Raw genomic sequence first — 15,526 nt, forward strand, 5'->3', positions numbered from 1 at the left:
CAATGAATGGGTGCAGCTGCACATTTTCTATGAAGGGCTCTCTTATGAGTCAAAGAAGGCCGTAGACCATTCATCCGAAGGATCTTTGAACAAGAAGAAGACCATTGAGGAGGCCATAGATGTCATTGAAACTGTAGCAGAGAATGACTACTTCTATGCTTCCGAAAGAGGGAACACAAGAGGAGTAATGGAGCTAAACAATGTAGATGCTCTGCTAGCTCAAAAAAAGCTCATTACCCGACAGCTAGCTGACCTCACCAAGAAAATGGAGAGGAACCAAGTAGCAGCAATCACCACTTTATCAACAACCCAAGAAGGAGTGAATGAAGAAGCAGAGGGAAGTCAGGAGCAAGCCAACTATATTGGGAATTCACCTAGGCAAAACCATGATCCATACTCCAAGACCTACAACCCTGGATGGAGGAATCACCCAAACTTTGGGTGGGGAAATCAACAAGACCAAAGCCTTGATCAAATACGCCCAAATCCAAACAATGCAGCCCACCAACACTTTACATCTAGACCATATAAACACTCCCATAACAACACCTCTCCACATCCACATCAAAACCAAAATAAATTACCTCATTCTTCCATATCTGATCCCAATCTACAATCATTGGATGACAGACTCTCAAAGATTGAGAATCTACTTGAAGGCATAGGTAAGGTGATTCAAGATAGTAAAGCGTTCCGAGAAGAAGTGATGTCCAATATGCAGAATCAGGATGCTGCCATCAAGAAACTAGAGACACAAATTGGCTACTTATTCAAGCAAATTCCAAGCCACAACCTTTGCAGCAAGACTAGCTCAACACAAAGGGAGGAGTGTCAGGCTATCACTCTTAGAAGTAGGAAGGAACTGAAGGAAACCCCCCAGAAACCACAAGAAAAGGACTCAGATAAAGAGGAAGAAGAGCAGGTTGGAGCTCAAGTTCCTAATCTGAGTTCACAAAAAGGGGAAGGAGTACTGAAGCCAGACATACCAAGAGTCCCATATCCTCAGCAATTAAAGAAGAAGGGGGATGACAACCAGTTTTCGAGATTTTTGGAAATCTTCAAGAAACTACCAATCAACATACCCTTTGCTGAAGCAATAGAACAAATGCCACTCTACGCCAAGTTTTTAAAGGAGCTAATGACTAAGAAAAGAAGCTGGAAGAACAACGAGACTGTGATATTAACCGAAGAATGTAGTACTATCATTCAGCACAAACTACCCCAGAAATTGAAGGATCCCGGGAGTTTTCAGATCCCTTGTATTATAGGGGAAATCACAGTGGAAAAGGCTCTTTGTGACTTAGGAGCCAGCATCAATTTAATGTCGGTAGCTATGATGAGAAAGATGAAGATTGAGGAAGCTAAACCAACAAAGATGGCCTTACAATTGGCAGACCGATCGTTCAAGTTCCCGCATGGCATCGTAGAAGATTTGCTGGTGAAAGTGGGAGATTTTATCTTCCCAGCAGACTTTGTAGTGCTGGACATGCAGGAGGAAGCCAAGGCTTCCATCATCCTGGGAAGGCCATTCTTGGCCACTGCTGGAGCTGTCATTGATATACAAAAAAGAGATCTCACCCTGAGATTACACAATGAAAAGATGACGATCAATGTGTTCAAGTCCATGAGTTACCCACAAGAACAACTAGGGGAATGTATGAGGTTGGACTCACTTGAAGAGGAGGTGCAGGAGAGTTTTGAAGAAGAAGAGTCTGAAGAACCCGAAAGAATAATAGAAGAAGAGTGTACATCAAGTGAAGAGGTTGCAACAACAGAAATTGGCATACAAGGTGCACCAAAGGAAGAGAACGAAAAGTTAGAAGCACCCAAACTTGAACTCAAAGCATTGCCACCCTCTCTCAAATATGCATACTTAGGAGAAGATGAAAATTACCCAATGATTATAAGCTCATGCCTCAGCCAAGATCAAGAGGATGAACTGCTCAAAGTACTGTGAAACCACAAAGATGCCATTGGTTGGACTCTTGCGGACTTGAAGGAGATAAGTTCGGCCATATGTATGCACAAGATACTGCTGGAAGATGATGCCAAACCATCCATTCAATCCCAAAGGAGGTTGAACCCAATCATGAAGGAAGTGGTACAGAAAGAAGTTATGAAGTTATGGCAGGGAGGAGTAATTTACCCGATCTCAGACAGCCCCTGGGTTAGCCCCGTACATGTTGTCCCGAAAAAGGGAGGAATTACCGTGGTTCCTAATGAGAAGAACGAACTAATTCCTACAAGGACAGTCACAGGATGGCAGATGTGCATAGACTACAGGAAGCTCAATGAGGCTACACGAAAAGATCATTTCCCCCTTCCATTCATGGATCAGATGTTGGAAAGACTCGCAGGGCATGCTTATTATTGTTTTCTCGACGGTTATTCAGGATATAACCAAATAGTGGTTGATCCCAGAGATCAAGAGAAAACCTCATTCACTTGCCCATATGGAGTGTTTGCCTACAGGCGCATGCCATTTGGGCTATGTAATGCACCTGCGACTTTCCAACGCTGCATGCTTTCTATCTTTTCAGATATGATAGAAAAATTCATTGAAGTTTTTATGGATGATTTCTCGGTATTCGGAGATTCCTTTCCTAGTTTCCTACATCACCTCGCCTTGATATTGAAAAGATGCCAAGAGACCAATCTGGTCTTGAACTGGGAGAAATGTCACTTTATGGTGACAGGAGGAATAGTCCTTGGTCACAAAGTTTCTAACCGAGGCATTGAGGTTGACAGAGCTAAAGTAGAACTTATTGAAAAACTGCCTCCACCCAGTGATGTCAGGGCAATTAGGAGCTTTTTAGGGCATGCTGGTTTTTACAGAAGGTTTATTAAAGATTTTTCAAAGATAGCCAAACCCTTAAGCAATCTTCTTGTATCTGATACACCATTTATCTTTGATGAAACATGTATGTTAGCCTTTGAAAATCTGAAAATGAGGTTATCCTCTGCTCCTATCATTTCCCCACCTGATTGGAATTTACCATTTGAATTAATGTGTGACGCATCTGATTTTACAGTTGGGGTAGTGTTAGGACAGAGGAAAGATAACTTAGTCCATGTGATATACTATGCGAGCAAAGTCCTTAATGATACTCAAAGAAATTATACCACTACTAAAAAGGAGTTGCTTGCAATAGTTTTTGCATTTGACAAGTTTAGATCGTACATCATTGGTGCTAAAGTGATTGTTTTTACAGATCACACAGCACTTAAATATTTGTTTGCCAAGCAAGAATCAAAGCCAAGACTAATAAGATGGATCTTATTGCTATAGGAATTCAATATTGAAATCAGAGACAAGAAAGGAGTGGAGAACAAGGTAGCAGATCACCTATCCAGGATTTCTCATGATAAAGATGGAACACCTGATACAAGTGTGAACGAGTTCTACCCTGCTGAGCAGTTGATGATAGTTCACAAAGCACCATGGTTCGCAGACATTGCCAACTTCAAGGCAACTGGGGCATTGCCTCCAGAGATCAATAAACATCAAAAAAGGAAGCTCATGAATAATGCAAAGTACTTTGTCTGGGATGAGCCATATCTATTCAAGAAGTGTTCAGATGGAATCCTTAGAAGATGTGTTTCGGAAGAAGAAGGATGAGAGGTCCTATGGAATTGCCACGGCTCATGCTATGGAGGCCACTTTGGAGGGGATAGAACTGCAGCTAAGGTGTTACAAAATGGATTCTTTTGGCCCACCCTTTTCAAGGATGCCAAAGAACTAGTAAAGAGCTGCAATGAATGCCAAAGATCTGGAAACTTGCCCAAAAGAAATGAGATGCCACAAAATTTCATCTTGGAACTGGAATTATTTGATGTGTGGGGAATCGATTTCATGGGACCATTCCCAACCTCATATGCAAATAAGTACATCTTGGTAGCAGTGGATTATGTTTCCAAGTGGGTAGAGGCTATTGCAACCCCAACGAATGATAATAGGGTAGTCATGAACTTCCTCAGGAAGAATATCTTTAGCCGGTTTGGAGTCCCACGAGCACTCATCAGTGATGGAGGGAGCCATTTTTGTAACAGACCACAAGAAGCTCTTCTCCTACGATATGGGGTAAAACACAAGGTAGCCACACCTTACCATCCCCAAACAAGTGGACAAACTGAGATATCCAACAGAGAGCTAAAGAGGATTCTGGAAAAGACTGTGGGTGCATCAAGAAAGGATTGGTCGAAGAAGCTGGATGATGCTCTTTGGGCATACAGAACAGCATTCAAAACACCACTTGGAATGTCCCCATATCAACTAGTGTATGGGAAAGCTTGTCATTTACCACTGGAGCTGGAACACAAAGCTCTCTGGGCTATCAAGATACTAAATTTTGACAGCATTGCTGCTGGTGCAAAGAGGATCTTGTAGCTGCAAGAGATGGAAGAATTCAGGTCACAAGCCTATGAAAATACCAAGATGTATAAAGAGAAAGCAAAGAGAAGACATGACCTGCATCTTGCACCCAAGAGTTTCGAAAAGGGGCAGCGAGTACTCCTTTACAATTCCAAATTGAGACTATTCCCAGGAAAACTCAAATCAAGGTGGTCCGGACCTTTTCTTGTCACAAAAGTTTTGCCATATGGACACATCGAAATCATGGATGAAGGTTCAGAGAGAACTTTTATAGTGAACGGACAAAGACTCAAGCATTATCTGAGCAACATGGGGGAAAACCCCAGAGTAAATTACCATCTCAAGTAAAGGAGGAACCATCGAGCTAGCGAAATTCCCAGTTAGGCAATATCACAAACAGTTGGTTAGCAAAAGAAAATAAAGAAACAAAAGAAAACAAAGACAAAAGAAAAGTGTCTAATCTAGTAAATCAATCAACCGGTAGTTTGTTAATCACAATTAATCCCCGGCAACGGCGCCATAAACCTGATGAACGGAAAACTTGTCTCATAACAAATTTCCTTCGGCAAGTGTACCGAATTTGTCGTCAAGTAATAACTCACAGAAGAGTGAGGTCGAATCCCACAAGGATTGATTGATCAAGCAACTTTAATTAGAGGAATGTTCTAGTTGAGCGAATCAGAATTTGAGTTGAGAATTGCAGAAAATTAAATGGGGGGAAAGTAAATAACAGAAAAGTAAATGCTAGAAATAGAGCTGAATGTAAATGACGGAAAGTAAATTGCAGAATCTTAAATGGGGATGGGCAATTGCTCATAAAAATAAATGACAGAAATTAAAGAGAATGGGTAAGATCAGAAATGGGGAGTTCAATGGGCTTAGGAGATGTTGCATTCTCCGGATCAATTTTATTTTTATCTCTTCTTCAATCAATGCACTCATTGATCTCCTTGGCAATCTTAAGTGATTGAATTACAATTTCTTGTAATTCAATCTCTCAAATCTTGATCAATAGCCAATTCCTTGGTCAATTGCTCATGAGAAGAGATGAAGTATGGTCACTGATTATACCACATGCATTTCCCAAATCAAGTGTTGAGAGGATTATAGTCACATATCCATCCAAACCCAATTTGGTCCAGCATGAGAAGGCATTTCTAGCATGATCTCTTCATTCCTCTTTCAAGGTTCAGAAGAGATCTAAGTATGAATAGCTTCTTTTCCAAGATAACTACCCAATTGGATGAAGATCAAAAGCTTTCAAGTAAAATCAAGAGAAAAAATAGAATAAGAATAATGAAAACTAGTATTGATCCATCAAATTACAACAGAGCTCCCTAACCCAATGAAAGGGGTTTAGTTGTTCATAGCTCTGGAAAATGAAAACAAAGATGGAGAATACATGATGAAACTAGAAGAGCAGAGAAAGTAAATACAGAGAGCAATTCTATGCCCAGAGGCTCCCTATAATTTCCAACTCCCTTTTTAATTCAAAGCTACTCCTATATATACTACTCTTCTGTTCTTCTAGTTGGCTCTTCAAGTCTTGGGTATGAGCCTTTGGATCTTGAGTTTGTAGCAGTTCTCTTCTTCATTGAGCTTGGCTTTGCTTGCAGAGAGAAAGTGTGAAGTGGGTAGAGACTTTAGCTCAGGACGTTAGTGGTGTTAACGTTCAGTGAAAATATGAGTTCGAGAACGTTAGTGACAATCACCTTTTTCACTAACGTTCCTCACCAAAGTAAAAGCCACGTTAACTTCTCGTTAGTGGCACAAACGTTGCCACTAACGTTGCCCCTTTATCCTTCGCACACGTTATTGGGACTCACCTTTCCCAATAACATTGAGAAATCTCCCCCTTCCCTACGTTAGGGTCCATGTTAACTTCGTTAACGTGGCTCTTTTAACGTAGGCTTGCTGATGAGCGGATAATTTATACGCTTTTTGGCATTGTTTTTAGTATGCTTTTAGTAGAATCTAGTTACTTTTAGGGATGTTTTCATTAGTTTTTATGTTAAATTCACATTTCTGGACTTTTCTATGAGTTTGTGTGTTTTTCTGTGATTTCAGGTATTTTCTGGCTGAAATTGAGGGACTTGAGCAAAAATCAGATTCAGAGGTAGAAGAAGGACTGCTGATGCTGTTGGATTCTGACCTCCCTGCACTCAAAGTGGATTTTCTGGAGCTACAGAACTCAAAATGATGCGCTTCCAATTGTGTTGAAAAGTAGACATCCAGGGCTTTCCAGCAATATATATTAGTCCATACTTTGGCCAAGTTTAGACGACGTAAACGGGCGTTGAACGCCAGTTCTATGCTGCTGTCTGGAGTTAAACGCCAGAAACACGTCACAAACTAGAGTTGAACGCCAGAAATACGTTACAACCTAGAGTTCAACTCCAGAAAGAGCCTCTGCATGTGTAACAGTCAAGCTCAGCCCAATCACACACCAAGTGGGCCCTGGATGTGGATTTATGCATCAATTACTTACTTCTGTAAACCCTAGTAACTAGTTTAGTATAAATAGGACTGTTTACTATTGTATTAGACATCCTGGATTGTATTTTTGATCCTGTGATCACGTTTTGGGGGCTGGCCATTCGGCCATGCCTAGACCTTTCACTTATGTATTTTCATCCGGTAGAGTTTCTACACTCCATAGATTAAGCTGTGGAGCTCTGCTGTTCCTCAAAGATTAATGCAAAGTACTACTGTTTTTCTATCCAATTCAACTTATTCCGCTTCTAGGATATTCATTCGCACTTCAACCTGAATGTGATGAACGTGACAATCATCATCATTCCCTATGAACGTGTGCCTGACAACCACTTCCGTTCTACCTTAGATTGAATGAGTATCTCTTGGATCTCTTAATCAGAATCTTCGTGGTATAAGCTAGATTGATGGCGGCATTCACGAGAGTCCGGAAAGTCTAAACCTTGTCTGTGGTATTCCGAGTAGGACTCTGGGATTGAATGACTGTGACGAACTTCAAACTCGCGAGTGCTGGAAGTAGTGACAGACGCAAAAGGAGGGTGAATCCTATTCCAGTATGATCGAGAACCTCAGATGATTAGCCGTGCCGTGACAGAGCATTTGGACCATTTTCACAAGAGGATGGGATGTAGCCATTGACAACGGTGATGCCCTTACAAAAAGCTAGCCATGGAAAGGAGTAAGACTGATTGGATGAAGACAGCAGGAAAGCAGAGGTTCAGAGGAACGAAAGCATCTCTATACGCTTATCTGAAATTCTCACCAATGAATTACATAAGTGTTTCTATCCTTATTTTATGTTTACTTATTATTTAATTTCAAAAACTCCATAACCTTTTGATATCCGCCTGACTGAGATTTACAAGGTGACCATAGCTTGCTTCATACCAACAATCTCCGTGGGATCGACCCTTACTCACGTAAGGTTTATTACTTGGACGACCCAGTGCACTTGCTGGATAGTTGTATCGAAGTTGTGAATGAAAAACGATTTATTAAGACGTGTGTACAGAGTTTCTGGCGCCGTTGCCTGAGATCACAATTTCGTGCACCAAGTTTTTGGCGCCGTTGCCGGGGATTGTTCGAGTTTGGACAACTGACGGTTCATCTTGTTGCTCAGATTAGGTAATTTTGTTTTTGTTTTATTTTCAAAAATTTTTCAAAAATCTTTCAAAAATTTCTCCTTTGTTATTGAAAAAAATTTTAAAATAAAAATGTTTTCAAAAATATATTCTTCTTCAGAATTTTTAAGAATGAATTCTAGTGTTCATGAAGCATGTTGAAGCCTGGCTGGCTGTAAAGCCATGTCTAATTCTTCTGGATAGGGAATGTCAGGTGTGTCATGTCTGAGTTACGTACTAAAGCTTGGCTGGCTATTAAGCCATGCCTGACCCTTTGATTGGAGCTTTAGACTAAAGAGCATAAGATTCCTGGAATTCATATTAAAAACTTTGGAATCCTTATTTTTCTTTTTCAAAATGATTCTCGAAAAAAATTAAAAGAAAATACAAAAAAAATCATAAAATCATAAAAATCAAAAAAATATTTCATGTTTCTTGTTTGAGTCTTGAGTCAAGTTGAAAGTTTGGTGTCAATTGCATATTCATCTTGCATTTTTCGAAAAATTCATTCATTCATAGTGTTCTTCATGATCTTCAAGTTGTTCTTGGTAAGTCCTCTTGTTTGATCTTGATGTTTTCATGTTTTGTGTCTTTTCTTGTTTTTCATATGCATTCTTGCATTCATAATGTCTTGCATGTTTTCTTTACATTAAAAAATTTTTTCAAAAATATGTTCTTGATGTTCATCTTGACATTCAAAGTGTTCTTGATGTTCATCTTGACATTCATAGTGTTCTTGCATTCATCACATACTTTGATCCAAAATTTTCATGCATTGAGTCTTTTTCATGTTTTTCCCTCTCATCATTAAAAATTAAAAAATCAAAAAAATATCTTTCCCTTTTTCACTCATAAATTTCGAAAATTTGAGTTGACTTTTTCAAAACTTTTTAAAATCTAGTTGTTTTTATGAGTCAAATCAAATTTTCAATTTAAAAATCTTATCTTTTTCAAAATCTTTTTCAAAAATCAAATCTTTTTTATTTTTCTTATTTATTTTTGAAAATTTTAAAAATATTTTTCAAAAATCTTTTTCTTATCTTTATCTCCTAATTTTCGAAAATAACATCATCAATTAATGTTTTCATTCAAAAATTTCAAGTTTGTTACTTACTTGTTAAGAAAGATTCAAAATTTGAGTTCTAGAATCATATCTTGTGATTTCTTGTGAATCAAGTCATTAATTGTGATTTTAAAAATCAAATCTTTTTCAAAACTAATTTCAATCATATCTTTTCAAAAATATCTCTTTATCTTATCTTTTTCAAAATTTGATTTTAAAATATCCTTTCTAACTTCTTATCCTCTTATCTCTTCAAAATTGAATTTCAAACTTGTTTCAACTAACTAACTAACTTTTTGTTTGTTTCTTATCTTTTTCAAAACTACCTAACTAACTCCCTCTCTCTCTAATTTTCGAAAATATCTTCCTTCTTTTTCAAAAATTCTTTTTAATTAACTAATTATTTTAATTTTGATTTTAATTTTCGAAAAATTACTAACCTTTTTCAAAAATTATTTTCGAAAACTCTCTCTCTCTCTTATTGTAACGACCCAATTTTCAGTACGCCTAGGACATACCAGAAACTGAGTGCTACCAATTTGTCATCCTAATTATTATCTATTATTTATTATATGAGCCTGATTCGTTCTTAAAAGCATAGTTAGTTAGCGAGGTACTTTTTTTTTTGAAAATGTTTGAATTAATAAACAGAATCATTCATATATGCAACCAATTTTTAGCACAGCCAAATAATACAACATTCACACAACTCATATACAAATAATCAAGATTAATTTCGTGACACACTACCTTGATTTGCTGCTCCAAATTCGGTTAGACTTTCAGGTGGTCCTTAAGCACTTTTTCCTCCTAAAACACATCAAGAACAACTTTAAATCCACAAACTCTCAACTGACAAAATCTCCCTCAGCACGTTAGGAAGAGATATCTCACCTTAGACTTGCTGAAAATTAATGTTTCTTGGCCCTCAAGTCAAGTTAAGCATGATTCCTAAGGAAGAACATCAAGAAAACACATGTTTTGCATGGTTTTCCTTGAAAACCGAATTTAAATGGGAAAGGGACAGCCATCTAACCTTATTTCCAGCCTTGATAATTACATGGTTATGTAGAGGAAGAAGAGAGGATCATTTTGGTGAAATCGGAGTTTTGATTTGAGTTTTGGTTCAGAAGAAATCAAGCTTTGAAGATTAAGTGTTCATGAAAGTTTTTCTCTTTTCTCTCTTGTTATTTTCGGCCAAAATGATGAAATGAGACAGCCTTGGAGGTCTTGGGGGTGTAAGGTGAGTTGTGATTGGTTGGCTTGGAGGTGGATTAAAATAATATTAAAATATCTCTGGTGTACAACTACTAAAACTAGGTGTATCAGAACACTTGTAAAAACATCTCTAAAAATTATTTTCTGAGCTACTAGCATAAATGACACTAGTAACATATTTATTATGAGAATAGAACATGTATAATGAGGCCTCAGGATTACTAAAGTCATCAGAGAGTGCTGGTGCTAAGCTGCACCAGTAAACCGTAAACCCGGTTAAACCGATTTTCTGTTTTTAACTAAAACAGACCAGGTAACCTTATAATATCATTCAAGCATTTTCTAATACTAATATAATGATAATATTATACTATTATCTCTCTCCTCTCATGAATCGAGTCCGGTTCGTCAAACAGAGACTATTTACGAAAATCAGAATCAAAACTGCCAACCGATACAGTTCAAAAACTAGGTTCTTCGCGATTGCATTATCGAGCTTGCCTCAGAAGAGGTTCTAGCTTAAGGATGACATAATGACAATGAGGATCGAGATACTTGTTGATACAGAAGTGGTATTCCCTTTACTGATCTTTCGGAGAAATCCGTGTATTCAGAAATGATCTCGCGTACTCGAAAATTAGGGTTGTTACACTTATCTCCTTCTATTTATTTATTCATCTACTCATACAGGGAACTCTATACTGTGGTAAAAAGGACCCCTATTATTATTATTTTTCTGTTTCCTTCTTCTTCATATGAGCAGGAGCAAGGACAAGAACATTCATATTGAAGCAGATCCAGAACCTGAAAGGACTCTTAAGAGGAAACTAAGAGAAGCTAAATTACAACAGTCCAGAGACAACCTTTCAGAAATTTTCGAACAAGAAGAGGAGATGGCAGCCGAAAATAATAATAATGCAAGGAGAATGCTTGGTGACTTTACTGCACCTAATTCCAATTTACATGGAAGAAGCATCTCCATTCCTGCCATTAGAGCAAACAATTTTGAGCTGAAACCTCAATTAGTTTCTCTGATGCAGCAGAACTGCAAGTTTCATGGACTTCCATCTGAAGATTCTTTTCAGTTCTTAACTGAATTCTTGCAGATATGTGATACTGTTAAGACTAATGGAGTAGATCCTGAAATCTACAGGCTCATGCTTTTCCCTTTTGCTGTAAGAGACAGAGCTAGAGTATGGTTGGACTCTCAACCTAAGGATAGCCTGAACTCTTGGGATAAGCTGGTCAAGGCTTTCTTAGCCAAGTTCTTTCCACCTTAAAAGTTGAGTAAGCTTAGAGTGGATGTTCAGACCTTCAGACAGAAAGAAGGTGAATCCCTCTATGAAGCTTGGGAGAGATACAAAGAACTGACCAAAAAGTGTCCTTCTGACATGCTTTCAGAATGTACCATCCTGGACATATTCTATGATGGTCTATCTGAATTAGCTAAGATGTCATTGGATACTTCTGCAGGTGGATCCATTCACTTAAAGAAAACGCCTGCAGAAGCTCAAGAACTCATTGACATGGTTGCTAATAACCAGTTCATGTACATTTCTGAAAGGAATCCTGTGAATAATGGGACGCCTATGAAGAAGGGAGTTCTTGAAATTGATACTCTGAATGCTATATTGGCTCAGAATAAAATATTGACTCAGCAAGTCAATATGATTTCTCAGAGTCTGAATGGAATGCAAGCTGCATCCAACAGTACTCAAGAGGCATCTTCTGAAGAAGAAGCTTATGATCCTGAAAACCCTGCAATAGCAAAGGTAAATTATATGGGTGAACCTTATGGAAACACATATAATCCATCATGGAGAAATCACCCAAATCTCTCATGGAAGGATCAACAAAAGCCTCAACAAGGCTTTAATAATGGTGGAAGAAATATGTTTAACAATAGTAAACCTTTTCCATCATCCACTCAGCAACAGACAGAGAACTCTGAACAAAATACCTCTAATTTAGCAAACTTAGTCTCTGATCTGTCCAAGGCCACTGTAAGTTTCATGAATGAAACAAGGTCTTCCATTAGAAATTTAGAAGCACAAGTGGGCCAGCTAAGTAAAAAGATCACTGAAATCCCTCCTAGTACTCTCCCAGGTAATACAGAAGAAAATCCAAAAGGAGAGTGCAAGGCCATTGACATAACCACCATGGCCGAACCTGTAAGAGAGGTTGAGGACGTGAATCCCAGTGAGGAAGACCTCCTGGGACGTCCAGTGATCAATAAGGAGTTTCCCTCTGAGGAACCAAAGGAGTCTGAGACTCATCTAGAGACCATAGAGATTCCATTGAACCTCCTTATGCCATTCACGAGCTCTGATGAGTATTCCTCTTCTGAAGAAAATGAGGATGTTACTGAAGAACAAGCTGCCAAGTTTCTTGGTGCAATCATAAAGCTGAATGCCAAATTATTTGGTATTGAGACTTGGGAAGATGAACCTCCCTTGTTCACCAATGATCTAAGTGATCTGGATCAACCGACATTGCCTCAGAAGAAACAGGATCCTCGAAAGTTCGTAATACCTTGTACCATAGGTAACATGATCTTTGAAAAGGCTTTGTGTGACCTTGGTTCAGGGATAAACCTCATGCCCCTCTCTGTAATAGAGAAACTGGGAATCTATGGGGTACAAGCTGCTAAAATCTCATTAGAGATGGCAGATAATTCAAGAAAACAGGCTTATGGACAAGTAGAGGACGTGTTAGTAAAGGTTGAAGGCCTTTACATCCCTGCTAATTTCATAATCCTTGATACTGGGAAGGATGAGGATGAATCCATCATCCGTGGAAGACCTTTCCTAGCCACAGCAAGAGCTGTGATTGATGTTGATAGAGGTGAATTAGTCCTTCAATTGAATGAGGACTCCCTTATGTTTAAAACTCGAGGTCATCCTTCTGTAAACATAGAGAGGAAGCATAAAAAGCTTCTCTCACTGCAGAGTCAACCAGAGCCCCCACAGTCAAACTTTAAGTTTGGTGTTGGGAGGCCACAACCAAACTCTAAGTTTGGTGTTGAACTCCCATATCCAAACTCTAAGTTTGGTGTTGGGGAGTCTCAACAATGCTCTGAACATCTGTGAGGCTCCATGAGAGCCCACTGTCAAGCTATTGACATTAAAGAAGCGCTTGTTGGGAGGCAACCCAATTTTTATTTATCTAATTCTATTTTTCTTGTTCTTTCATGTTTTATTAGGTTCATGATCATGTGGAGTCACAAAATAAATATAAAAATTGAAAACGGAATAAAAAACAGTAGAAGAAAAATCGCACCCTGGAGGAAGACCTTACTGGCGTTTAAACGCCAGTAAGAAGCATCTGGCTGGCGTTCAACGCCAGAACAGAGCATGGTTCTGGCGCTGAACACCCAAAATGGGCAGCATCTGGGCGTTGGAATGCCAGAATGGCACCCTGGAGAAGAGCTGGCGCTGAACGCCCAGAACAAGCATGGTTCTGGCATTCAACGCCAGAAATGGGCAACAAATGGGCGTTCAACGCCTAGAACAAGCACCAATCTGGCGCTGAACGCCCAGAGTTGTGTGCAAGGGTATTTTGCATGCCTAATTTGGTGCAAAATTGTAAATCCTTGAACACCTCAGGATCTGTGGACCCCACAGGATCCCCACCTACCTCCACTCACTTCTTCTCACCCCTCTTTCACACAATCCCATAAACACTCTTCCCCAAAACTCTTCACCAATCACCTCAATCACTCTTCCCTATCACCACTTCACCACTCACATCCATCCACTCTTCCCCATAAACCTACCTCATAAACATCACCTACCTTCAAAATTCAAAATCAATTTTCCACCCAAACCCATCCTATATGGCCGAAACCTTACCCCCCCTCCCTTCCCTGTATATAGCCCTCCATTCCTCCTCATTTTAACACAACACAACCCTCTCTTCCCCTTCTTGGCCGAAACACATCTCTCTCTCCCTCTCCTCCATTTCTTCTTCTTCTTCATCTCTTCTTTCTTCTCTTGCTCGAGGGCGAGAAATATTTTAAGTTTGGTGTGGTAAAAGCATAAGCTTTTTGTTTTTCCATTACCATTGATGGCACCTAAGACCGGAGAATCCTCTAGAAAAGGGAAAGGGAAGACAAAAGCTTCCACCTCCGAGTCATGGGACATGGAAAGATTCATCTCCAAAGCTCATCAAGACCACTTCTATGATGTTGTGGCCAAGAAGAAGGTGATCCCCGAGGTCCCTTTCAAGCTCAAGAAGAATGAGTATCCGGAGATCCGACATGAAATCCAAAGAAGAGGTTGGGAAGTTCTAACAAACCCCATCCAACAAGTCGGCATCCTAATGGTTCAAGAGTTCTATGCCAATGCATGGATCACTAGGAACCAGGATCAAAGAAAGAACCCAAACCCAAAGAATTATATTACAATGGTTCGGGGGAAATACTTAGATTTTAGTCCGAAAAATGTGAGGTTGGCGTTTAACTTGCCTATGATGCAAGGAGATGCACGCCCCTACACTAGAAGGGTCAACTTTAATCAAAGGTTGGACCAAGTCCTCATGGACATATATGTGGAAGGAGCTCAATGGAAGATTGACTCCAAAGGCAAGCTGGTTCAATTAAGAAGACTGGACCTCAAGCCTGTGGCTAGAGGATGGTTGGAGTTCATCCAACGCTCCATCATTCCCACTAGCAACCGATCTGAAGTTACTATGTATCGGGCCGTCATGATTCATAGCATCATGATTGGAGAGGAAGTAGAAGTTCATGAAGTCATCTCCCTTGAATTCTACAAAATAGCCGAAAAGCCCTCTCCTGGGGCAAGGCTAGCTTTTCCTCATCTTATTTGCCATCTATGTTACTCAGCTGGAGCTTTCATAGAAGGAGACATTCCCATTGAGGAAGAGAAGCCCATCACTAAGAAAAGGATGGAGCAAGCAAGAGAGCCCATTCATGGATCTCAAGAGACGCATGAAGCTCATCACCATGAGATCCCGGATATGCCTCAAATGCATTTTCCTCCACAAAACTATTGGGAGCAAATCAATACCTCCCTAGGAGAATTAAGTTCCAACATGGGACAATTAAGGGTGGAACATCAAGAGCACTCCATCATCCTTCATGAAATAAGAGAAGATCAAAAAGTAATGAGGGAGGAGCAACAAAGACAAGGAAGAGACATAGAAGAGCTCAAGGACATCATTGGTTCCTCAAGAAGGAAATGCCACCATCACTAAGGTGGACTCATTCCTTGTTCTTACTTTCTTTATTTTTCGTTTTCT

The 15,526-nt window shown here is 39.4% G+C and overlaps 1 non-coding gene across 1 annotated transcript; it reads right to left on the minus strand.

Annotated features, from left to right (window-relative positions):
- Positions 1-11,556: 11,556 nt before the first annotated feature.
- LOC112780172 (small nucleolar RNA R71) lies at positions 11,557-11,664 on the minus strand. Its single transcript, XR_003191026.1, has one exon. It is a non-coding gene; the product is annotated as a small nucleolar RNA R71 (small nucleolar RNA).
- Positions 11,665-15,526: the final 3,862 nt, after the last annotated feature.

The sequence above is a fragment of the Arachis hypogaea genome, chromosome 19 (assembly GCF_003086295.3).
Source record: "Arachis hypogaea cultivar Tifrunner chromosome 19, arahy.Tifrunner.gnm2.J5K5, whole genome shotgun sequence".
Taxonomy (NCBI): Eukaryota; Viridiplantae; Streptophyta; class Magnoliopsida; order Fabales; family Fabaceae; genus Arachis; species Arachis hypogaea.